The sequence below is a fragment of the Pristiophorus japonicus genome, chromosome 2 (genome assembly GCF_044704955.1).
Source record: "Pristiophorus japonicus isolate sPriJap1 chromosome 2, sPriJap1.hap1, whole genome shotgun sequence".
Taxonomy (NCBI): domain Eukaryota; kingdom Metazoa; phylum Chordata; class Chondrichthyes; family Pristiophoridae; genus Pristiophorus; species Pristiophorus japonicus.
The window spans coordinates 215405580-215417653 of record NC_091978.1 but is presented as its reverse complement, the minus strand read 5'-3'; positions in this window follow the sequence as shown (position 1 = coordinate 215417653).

The following is a 12074-nucleotide window of genomic DNA, read 5'->3' as shown; positions in this document are numbered from 1 at the left end:
TAAAAATTTGCACAATACATTGGAAAGCAGTTCAGTACATTTGCATGCGGTCAGCAATTCCATACAATACGTTTGGATGCTGACGGCAGTTCAGTTCAATACATTTGCTTGCTTTACATTTCAGGGTACAATTCAGTACAATCCAGGATACATTGTAATACAATCATCAAATTACGTTACATGTGCCACTATACAGTACATGGAAAAGGTGAGGGTACAGTTACATTTCTTTACAATATATATTACTAAACAGTTGCAGAACTTGCATTATACATGGCACTACATAGGTGTTTTCAGATCATGGTGCTCTATGTATACAAAGGTTTACAAGTACAGCTCGAAAGAAGTTTTATACTGATTCCAGCCCCTGGGTTTACCGTGGCGGAAGGGCCTTAAACTGTGGCTCTTCCCCACCCACCTGCCAGCAAATCCCAGCTAGCAACAGCTGGCGCTCAGACTGGCTGCCAAGGTGAACTATTGTATACCTTAAAAAAACCAGCATCATCAACAGGACATTCACATGTGCCCCTGGAATTTGATTCCTTTTTTAAATGATCCCGAAGGATGACACTGGCTTGCACGTCTTTTCAGGAATGTTATGCCTCCTCTAATTGAAACCCTTAAGGGGACATTAGGTTGCCCCAGTATCATCAACAAAAGTACCCCTTTTTCAGAGGAGCACAGCTAATTAACACCTAAATCAAAATCAAAAGGAAACTTATCAAATGAAATAATAAAATTTTTCTGTATCCACTATGCACGCCAGTCCGTGCGGTGCCCACTCAGCGATATTATGAGGTGCAACAGTTCTGCGGTGTATTTTGATTTTCTCTTTTCTCGAATGTAGTTGAGACCATTTAGTTTTACTCTGCCTGTCTAAACAATAGCCATGTTTACATGTACACCTAACTTTTGTACTTTACTGACACATTGTGTATGAAACTGAAGAAACCAAGATTTTGGGACAGTCCATGGCGTAAAGCAGTCCTTGGATCCACCGCCGGTTTCTTTGTTTTTTTTTGATCACGGCTCTGTGAAGCGCTTTGAGAGATTTCCCCCTCTCTTATATAAAACTATGTACATCTCTCACCATGACTGTTATCCTCATAAAGTATTTCCCTCGGGTTGGAAGGTCTGAATATACCAGCTGGTCAATCTGGTCATCACTTTGAGCTAATTACTAGCAAATTCCAACCTTAAATAATTTGTTAAGATGAAATAATTTTGGGGATAGATGAGTGTCCTTTTTGGTTCTATGAACTATTTTGAAAGAATTCATTGGGTGTGAAACACAACAAGATGCTCTGAGGACAAGCCGTGGTGCTATAGAAAGAAATGCAATTTCTTTCTTTATAGAAACCAGCATTCATTCGCGGGATATAAACTTTACCACTATCTATATATTAAAAATCTTGTGCATGGCCTGTATTTCCTGTCCACAAACGTTAGTTCCTCTCACACTTTATGTTAACATTCATAATACAAACTTACATTTTAAACAATTACAATGGGATTTTGTATACAAATATTTCATAATGGGGAAACCGTATGTAAACATTTTGTCACTATGAATCAATTAAATCATTCAAATAAGCAAAATACTGCAGATGCTGAATCTGAAATAAAAACAAAAAGTGCTGGAAATAGCGGGTCAGGCAGCATCTGTGGAGAGCAAGAGAGATAACATTTCGGGTTGATGACCCCTCGTCTATTTCCAGCATTTTCTGTTTTTAAATCATTCAAAGTGTTCAACTGCCATTTTCAGCAATTGACATTATTTAATATTCAAGGTTTTAAACACAAAAATACTTTATCACAAAATAATTTAATTTACCCAGTCAGTTATGTTTGTGTCGTTTACTGCCTTCATTAAAGTTTCTATTTGAAGGCTTCGACCTCTCCCTCCCCAAAACCAAGGCTTGAATTGGATATATTTGCCTGTTATCTCAAGGCATTTCCTGTAGTCTTGAGCATGTGCAGGGTGCACAATTTTCCAGGATAAGTCAGTAGCATTTAAGGAAGCCAAATGATAGAATACTTCTCTCTCAGTCCCAAACAAAATCTATTTGGTTGGTTTTTGAAATTATATTTGAAGAGAAAATAGAAGATACATTTCAAAAGGTTTATTCAGATAAAATTTATAAAACTATATTAAAATTGATGCATATATTTGTGCATTCTATTGAAAAATGCTATATAAACATTCCTGTGGGGATTCCCATGTTAAAATGTCCACAGGTAGAGGTGGTGCTTCCTATGATGTTTCTTATATTGCAAGTAGGTGGTGCTTTAATAATTTTCAATGCTAATCTGACTACTGACCTGTAATGGGAACTTAGGAACAGGAGTAAGCATTCAGCTCCTCGATTCTGTTCCACCATTCAATTAGATCATGGCTGATCTATATCTTAACTCCATCATTCTGGCTTGGCTCCATATCCTTTTATACGCTTGCCTAGCAAAGATCGATCAATCTCAGATTTCAAATTATTAATTGAGCTAGCATCTCCTGCTTTTTGTGGGAGACAGTTCCACACTTAAACCATCCTTTGCGTGAAAAAGTATTTTCTAACTTCTCTCCTGAATGGCCTGGCTCTGATTTTAAAGTTATGTCCCCTTGGCCTGGACTCCCCCATCAGCGGAAAAAGTTTCTCTCGATCTACCCTATCAATTCCTTTCAAAATCTTAAAAACTTCATTCAAATCATCCCTTCACCTTCTATATTCCAGGGTACTCTCTCCTCATAATCTAACACTTGGAGCCCTGTTAACATTCTGGTAAATCTGCGCTGTATTCCTTCTATGGGTAATATATCCTTTCTAAGGTGCGGTGCCTGGATCTGTACACAGTACTCCAGATGTGGTGTAAACAGGGCTTTGTATAGCTGCAGCAAAGCATCCTCCCTTTTGTATTCTAGCCCTCCAGTTATAAAGGTAAACATTCCATTAGCCTTTTTGATTATTTTGTGATTAATACCTGACTACTACATTTTACTGATCTGTGTATATGGACCCCTATATCACTTTGGACCTCCACTGTCCCTAGCTTTTCACGATTTGAATAATATTCACCACAGAATACCCACCTTCTGACCTGCTCTTGTAGCCACAGTATTTACGTGGCTGGTCTAGTTAAGTTTGTGGTCAATGGTGACACGCCCACACCACCACCCCCCTCCTCCCCCCGCCCCCCCCACCCCCACACCCACACACCCCAGGATGTTGATGGTAGAGAAATTCAGCAATGGTAATGCTGTTGAATGTCAAGGGGCAGTGGGTAGCCTCTCCCTTGTTGGAGATAGTCATTGCCTGGCACTTGTGTGGCATGATTGTTACTTGTGACTTATCAACCCAAGCCTGAATGTCGTCCAGGTCTTGCTGCATGCGGGCATGGACTGCTTCATTATCTCAGGAATTGCAACTAGAACTGAACACTGTGCAATTATTAGTGAACATCTCCACTTCTGACCTTATGATGGAGAGAAGATCATTGATGAAGCAGCTGAAGATGGTTGGGCCTAGGGCACTGCCCTGAGGAATTCCTGTAGCGATGTCCTGGGGCTGAGATGATTGGCTTCCAAAAACCACAACCATCTTCCTTTGTGCTAGGTATGACACCAGCCAGTGGAGAGTTTTCCCATTAATTCTCATTGATTTCAATTTTACTAGGGATCCTTGATGCCACACTCAGTCAAATGCTGCCTTGATATCAAGGGGAATCACTCTCACCTCACCTTTGGAATTCCGCTCTTTTGTCCATGTTTGGACCAAGGCTGTAATAAGGTCTGAAGCCAAGCGATCATGGCAGAACTCAAGCTGAGCATCAGTGAGCAGATTATTGGTGAGTAAGTGCCACGTGGTAGCACTGTTGATGACGCCTTCCATCACTTTGCTGAAGATTGAGAGTAGACAAATGGGGTGGTAATTGGTAGGATTGGATTTGTCCTGCTTTTTGTGGACAGGACATAACTGAGCAGTTTTCGGCATTATCGGGTAGACGCCAGTGTCATAGCTGTACTGGAACAGCTTGGCTAGAGGCTAATTCTGGAGCCACAGCCGGGACCCATAGCCTTTGCTGTATCCAGTGTGCTCAGCCATTTCTTAATATCACGTGGAGTGAATCGAATTGGCTGAAGACTGGCTTCTGTGATGGTGGGACCTCAGGAGGAGGCCGAGATGGATCATCCACTCTGCATTTCTGGCTGAAGGTGCTTGCAAACGTTTCAGCCTTGTTTTTTGCACCCATGTGCTGGACTGTGCCATCATTGAAGATGGGGATATTCATGGAGCCTCCTCCTCCAGTTAGGTGTTTAATGGTCCACCACCATTCATGACTGGATGTGTCAGGACTGCAGAGCTTAGATCTGATCCATTTGTTGTTACCTACTTCCAATTTGAGTACATACCCATTATTCCTGCTCTCTGTCATCTACTGCTTAACCAATTTCCTAACCAAATGATTAATTTCTTTCAATTCCATGAGCTTTAACTTTAGCTAACAGTCTCTTATGTGGAATCTTATTGAATGCCTTTTGGAAGTCCATACAATCTGCATCCATAGACACTGCCTTTTCTACTACTTTAGTTACTTCTTTAAAAAAATGCAGTTAGTTTTGTTAAATGTGAGCCATCCTTTGCAAGTCTATATTGACTCTCTCAAATCAGCTCCAATTTCTCCAGGTTCTCGGTCACTCTGTCCTTAACTATAGATTCCAATAACTTCCCAAAACAGATGTTAGACTAACAGATCTATAATTTTCTGTTTTTTCTCAAATAATGAAGTTACATTTGCAATTTTCCAATCTAAAGAGACAATTTCTGAATCGAGAGACCTTTGTACGATTACGGCTAAACAGCTGAAATTTCCTCACCTACCTTTAAAACTCTGGGGTGGAAACCATCAGCTCCTGGGGATTTGTCAGCTTTTTGTGCCATTTTATTTTCTAATACCATTTTCTTGCTTACATTCAGTGAGTTCCAGTCCTTGATTCATTATTAAGAATGTCAGATATATTATCCTCTTGCTTTACTGTGAAGACTGACTCAAAGGAATTATTCAACAAATCATTTCCTTATTTTTATTTTCAATATTATCTGCATTTTTAAAGGGCCCACATCACACTTGACAACCCTTTTTCTTCTAATATAATTGTAAAACATTTTTATGTTAACCTTGATATCCCTCGAAGTTTCAATTCACATTCCTTTTGCAGCTCTTACTATCTTTATTTTCATTTGCTGTTCTTTATATCTCTCCTAGCCCTCTGGATTTATGTTATTCTTTGCACTTTTATGGGCTCTTTCCTTTAGTTTTATGTTATCTGTCACCTTTTTATTGAAGATGGCTGTTTTATTTGGTAAATAGGGCTCGTCCCCCTTATTTGTCCTGTATTAAGCTCACTTCTTTTTTGAACACCTCCCACTCTTCATCTGTAGTTTTATCCAATAATAGTTTTAACCATTCACACCTCTTCTAGACTCATTTTTTGCTTCTTTACTTGTCCCATTACAATCTCCTTTTGCTTTGTACTTTCATACCTTTTGTCATTTAGTCTCGCCTCTCTTGCATCTTATCACAGACCTTTCCTTTTGTTCTTTCCTCCCTCCCTCCTTTCCCTGCCCCTGCACTTGCTTAAAATCTAACTTTTTCCAGTTCTGATAAAAGATCATCGACCTAAACGTTAACTGTTTCTCTCTTCACATATACTGCCTGACCTGATGAGTACTTCCAGCACTTTCTGTTTTTATTACAGTTTTAACCAGTTTGCTGCCATCAGTCTCTGTCTCATCCCATTACAGTTAACCTTACCAAAATCTAGAATCTTAGTAATTGTGTTAAGTTTCTCCTTTTCAAACCTAACATTGAATTCGATCATATTATGATCACTGTTAGATAAATGTTCCCTCACTGTTAGATCATTAACTAAGTCTGGCTCATTACTCATTCCTAATCTAGTATGGCCTGTCCTCTTGCTGATTCTAGAACATATTGCTCCAGAAAACTATCTTGAATGCACTCAGGAAATTCACCAGATTCCTAATTTTAACTACTCTGCTCATTGCAATCTATCTGAAAATGAAAGTGCCCCATTAAAAAAATGTTGCTTTTGCTACAAGCTTCTCTAATCTCAGAAATAATACATTTTGCCACCTCATTGCTGTTATCAGGAGGCCTGTAGACCAGTGGTTCCTAAACCGTGGACCTTCTAGGGGGTCTGCGAAAAAGACCCCAATCGGTGATGGAGAGCGAGCTGGAGCGGAGCAGCAGGGCACTGCTGAAAAGTGTGGTGAATGGTTACCATGGCGGTGGCAGCAGCAGCTGTGCACTGCAGGAAGAAGAGGAGAAAGAGGGAGGGAAAAAGACTGGGGGCCAGCACAGGCTGTGCACTGCAGGAAGAAGAGGAGAAGGAGGGAGGGTAAAAGACTGGGGCTAGCAGCGGCTGTGCACTGCAGGAAGATGAGGAGAAGGAGGGAGAGTAAAAGACTGGGGGCCAACAGCGGCTGTGCACTGCAGGAAGAAGAGGAGAAGGAGGGAGAGAAAAAGACTGGGGCCAGCAGCGGCCGTAATGCCACTTCCAGCAACAGGAGTCAGAGGCGGAAAAGCACAGGGCCAGCTGTTCGGAGAGGAACTGATCATCTGTAAACAAAGATCCCATCCAGACTGCAGCAGCACTTGGATATTGTGAGTACTCAATTGTGAAGCATTGTGAAAGGGTGGCAGAAGCAGATTCAATAGTAACTTTCAAAAGGGAATTGGATAAATACTTGAAAAGGAAACATTTGCAGGGCTATGGGGAAAGAGTAAGGGGTGTAGGACTAATTGGAGAGCTCTTTCAAAGAGCTGGCACAGGCATGATGGGCCGAATGACCTCCTTCTAAGCTGTATCATTCTATAAATCGGACATACATTATATTAGAGCTGTCTGTCCATGGTCAAGCGGCAGCCAAGGAGCAAATATGACATAATAACCTGGGCAGCTCTTGAATACACTGAGAGCCCGAACTTGGTGGAAGCGAAGGCCCGCCCAAGTGCCGCCCAAACGATAGCTGATGGCTGCCGAGAGACCGGGCAGTACTTTGCCAGGAAGGTCCCTCAAAAAGAGATGGCATAACAGCCCGGCGGCAAAATGACGGCTTACGCCGTCAATCTGGGTGGCAGTGGGCAGGAGCTCTCGACGGCAAATGCGATCCTCGCCAAAGTGCCGCCACAGATTGAGTTTAGCCCAGGGAGGAAAGGGGGGAACACTGAAAAATAAAAATCTTCACAAAAAAAAAATCACCGGAACACCTTCAGGGGACCCCATACAAATAGAAAGAAAAAAAACTTTAAAATGATCACTAACCTTTTTTTGCAGGTCTTGTTACTTACCGTCGGGGTTAGATCTGCCTCCAAGCCCCCTGCTGCTGCCGACGCCTGCCCACACCAATATGCCTGCTTGATGGGCGGGAGGTCACTTACACAGCCACCAGAGGCTGTCAGCAGGTCGCTCCCGGCGGTACTCCCCTCCTGCCGGATGCAGACCTGGAGGAATCTGTCACCGAGGGGAGAGCGGCTACAATACTTGGTGGCAACCAGTGGCAGTGGGTGGTAAGGCCACCAATTTCGGGCCCTGAGTAACAAATGCTTTTGTATTTGTAAAAAATCAATGCTTTAAAATCAGTCATTTTAAACATAAATACTTGAGGGATTCCCATTTTGTAAATGTCACCATCGCTATATTGCAATTCATTGTCAGAAAATCCTGGTACAGTATCAATATATGGGGGCAATAATAATTTAAATGGAGGGTCAGTGATTACTAAGCCATTTGAAATGAGGTCCTTCAACCAAAATAGGTTCAGAACCACTGTTGTACACAACCTCCATTACAGTTTCATTCATTTATTCCTCAATTCTAACCATAGAGTCTCCGTCGATTGCTTCCCCTTACCTATACCCTCTCTTACTAATGTTGTAATAGTATCTTCCATCAATAAAGCTACCTACCCCTCCTCCCAGTTTCCCTATCCCTTCTAAAGATCTTATAATCTGCAATATTTAACTCCTAATCATAACAAGCTTAGACCATCCTGACATGGAAGTATTTCACCATTCCTTCATTGTCGTTGGGTAAAAATCTTGGAACTCCCTCCCTAACAGCACTGCGGGAGTACCTTCACCACACGGACTGCAGCAGTTCAAGAAGGCAGCTCACCACCATCTTCTCAAGGGTAATTAGGGATGGGCAATAAATGCTGGCCTTGCCAGTGATGCCCATATCCCATGACCGAATAAAACATTTTTTTTTTCAAATGGCCACCATGTCATATGAATTTGAACCTCTAATTCACTCAATTTATTTCTTATACTCCATGCGTTAGAATATAAAATGCTTATTTAGGAAAGAAACCCTAACCTGTGCTGCCCTGATGCTGCCTTTCTCACACCGTTTAACTTAACAGGTTTCTTATTTGTCGCTCCTGCTGTAGCTACTTTAGTTATTTAATATTCCTTTCACTTGTGGTATCTATATCACTGTTTGTGACCCTTTAAAAACAAATTTTAAACTATAATTTTTACTATTTTTGACAGTCCCCCCTCCCCCATTTATTAGTTTAAAGTCCTTATATCACTCTATTTATCCTTTCCGCTAGAACCTTGGTCCCAGTCCAGTAAAGATGCAGCATGCACCAATGGTAAAGCTCCCTTCTGTGCCACTATTGGTGCCAGATTCCCATGAAATGGAACACCTCCTTCCCACACCATTCCTTTAGCCATGTGTTCAGCTTTCTGATCTGTTTGTCCCTATGCCAATTAGTACGTGGCTCAGGTAATAATCTTGAGATTACCACCCTTGACATCCTGCTTTTTAATTTGGCTCCTAACTCCTGATACAGCAGAACCTCCTCCATTTTCTTGCCTATGTCATTGGTCCCGACATGGACTACAACAACTGGATCTTTCCCCTCTCTTTCCAAATTCTTTTTCAGCCACATTGAAATATCCCATATCCTGGCAGCAGATAGGCATCATGCCCTTCACTTGCAGCTGCTTGTAATATCATAAATCAATCAATAATTGTGTTCAGCATGTAGTTCCAGGCTTCCCACCATTGGTGGTACTGTGTAGCATCTCTGTCTGTCACCCCTCTGTTACATCACCTGTGCCTATAGACCTTAATCATTTTCTTTAGGTGGGTTTTTGAATTTGAATTTGAATATCTATTTCTTTAAAACGTTGCAATATATTTTTTCTCTACAGGACCTGCAGTTGAGAAAATGGTTCATGTTCTTTCCCCATTCTCCACCCGCCGCCTGTGGCCTCACTTTTCTTACTGCCGACATCACTCACTGCACCCATTGCTTACCCTGTTAACTGGCAATCGAAAATATGTCTATTCTTGGCCTGGACTTTTCTTGCCCTCTGAAACTCACATGGCCTGTGCAGAAAGGTAAAAATTGGGAACTATTAAAAACCAGGGCATATTATTTTTTACTTAAATTGGAGCACATTGATCTTTTTAAAATAAGGGTAAATTATTTTTTTTAAATCAGTGCTTATTAGTTTTTAAAAATTTCTTGGAGCATATTGATTTTTGTTAAATCAGGCCTAATCATTTTTTTGAAAATGGAAGTATATTAATGTTCTCAAAATTGGGCTCTTCATTGAAAAAGAATCCGTAACTTCTTAACTTTATTAAATCAAAATTGCTTTCTTGTTTGGACATTCTGCTTTCTCTGCATTCTCCACCATCCTCCCTCTGAAAAGCTTCATACCCCTCCATTTAACAACTTTTCCAATGTCTCCATCCACTGAGATACCTGTCCCTTCTTCTAATCCCTGAGGTAATTTTCTAATTCCCCTCATGCTGAGGTAGTTGACCCTCCCTCTCTCCTTTCCTACTCACCTTTTTTCCCCTCTTACTCATCCCATCTTCCCCTCCTCCTCCTTTCCCCTCCTTCTACATTCCTTCCCCTCTCCCTCTTCTGCTTTGGTTCAGTTATCCTCATCTCTAAGCTAGCTTGAACTGAAGATAGCACTTGATCTTAACCACCCATTGCAAAGCCAGGGATGGAAACATAAGAAACATAAGAAATAGGAGCAGGAGTAAGCCATTTGATCCCTCGAGCCTGCTCCGCCATTCAATAAGATCATGGCTGATCTGATCTTGGCCTCAACTCCACTTTCCTGCCCACTCCACATTACCCTTGACTCCCCTACAGCTCAAAAATCTGTCTATTTCCATCTTAAATATATTCAATGACCCAGTCTCCACAGCTCTCTGGGGTTGGAGAATTCCAAAGATTCACAACCCTCTGAGAGAAGAAATTCCTCCTCATTTCCGTTTTAAATGGGCGACCCTTTATTCTGAAACTATGCCGCCCTATCTAGATTCTCCCATGAGTGGAAACATCCTCTCTGCATCTACCCCGTCAAGCCCCCTCAGAATCTCATATGTTTCAATAAGATCACCTCTCATTCTTCTAAACTCTAATGAGTGTAGGCCCAACCTGCTTAACCTTTCTTCATAAGACAACCCCTTCATCTCAGGAATCAACCCAGTGAACCTCCTCTGAACTGCCTCCAATGCAAGTATATCCTTCCTTAAATAAGGCAACCAAAACTGTACACAGTACTCCAGGTGTGGTCTCACCAAATCCCTGTATAATTGTAGCAAGACTTCCTTACTTTTATACTCTATCCCCTTGCAATAAAGGCCAACATTCCATTTGCCTTCCTAATCATTTGCTGTATCTGCATGCTAACTTTTTGTGTTTCATGTACAAGGACCCCCAGATCCCTCGGTACCGCAGCATTTTGTAGTCTTTCTCTATTTAAATAATGATTTGCTTTTTATTCTTCCTACCAAAGTGGATAACCTCACATTTTCCCACATTATACTCCATCTGCCAAATTTTTACCCACTCACTTCACCTACATATATCCCTTTGCAGATTCTTTGTGTCCTCCTCACAACTTGCTTTCCCAGCTATCTTTGTATCATCAGCAAATTTGGCTATATACACTCAGTCCCTTCATCCAAGTCATTATTGTAGATTGTAATTAGTTGAGACCCCAGCACTGATCCCATGGCAGCCCACTAGTTACAGTTTTGCTAACCTGAAAATGATACATTTATCTTGACTCTCTGTTTTCTGTTAGTTAGCCAATCCTCTATCCATGCTAAACCCCCAACCCTATCAGCTCTTATCTTATGCAGTAACTTTTTATGTGTGGCACCTTATCGGATGCTTTCTGGAAATCCAAATACACTACATCCACTGGTTCCCTTTTATCCACCCTGCTCATTACATCCTCAAAGTACTCTAGCAAATTTGTCAAACATGATTTCCCTTTCATAAAACCATGTTGACTGCTTGATTGTATTATGATTTTCTAAATGTCCTGCTACTACTTCCTTAATAATGGACTCCAGCATTTTCCAAATGACAGATGTAAGGCTAACTGGTCTATAGTTTGCTGCTTTCTGTCTCCCTCATTTCTTGAATAGAGTTGTTACATTTGCAGTTTTCCAATCCGCTGAAACCTCCCAGAATCCAGGGAATTTTGGTAAATTACAACCAATGCATCCACTATCTCTGCAGCCACTTCTTTTAAGATCCTAGGATGGACGCCATCAGGTCTAGGGGACGTCTCCACCTCGAGTCCCATTAGTTTGCCAAGTATTTTTTCTCTAGTGATAATTATTGCTTTTAGTTGCTTCCTCCCGATAGCCCCTTGATTATTATTGAGATGTTTTTAGTGTCTTCTACCATGAAGTCTGATACAAAATATTTGTTTAAAGTCTCTGACATTTCCGTGTTTCCCAGGGACTAGCATATATAAAATATAATAACTACTCATTTATGATTTTCAGAAAATAATGGACAAAGTTGTGAAATTCAATCCCTAAAGCACCAGTAAAATTTCCAGAATATAATTTAATAAAAATGGAATTGGACTTACCTAGTCACTGTTAGTTAGTGGCCCTGATGTTATTACATCTATGGCATAAACACCCCTATTGCTATAAGTACTGTATCCTCTGACTCATTGTGAGATATGCTGCTGGAGATCTGCTAGTAATTGTAATA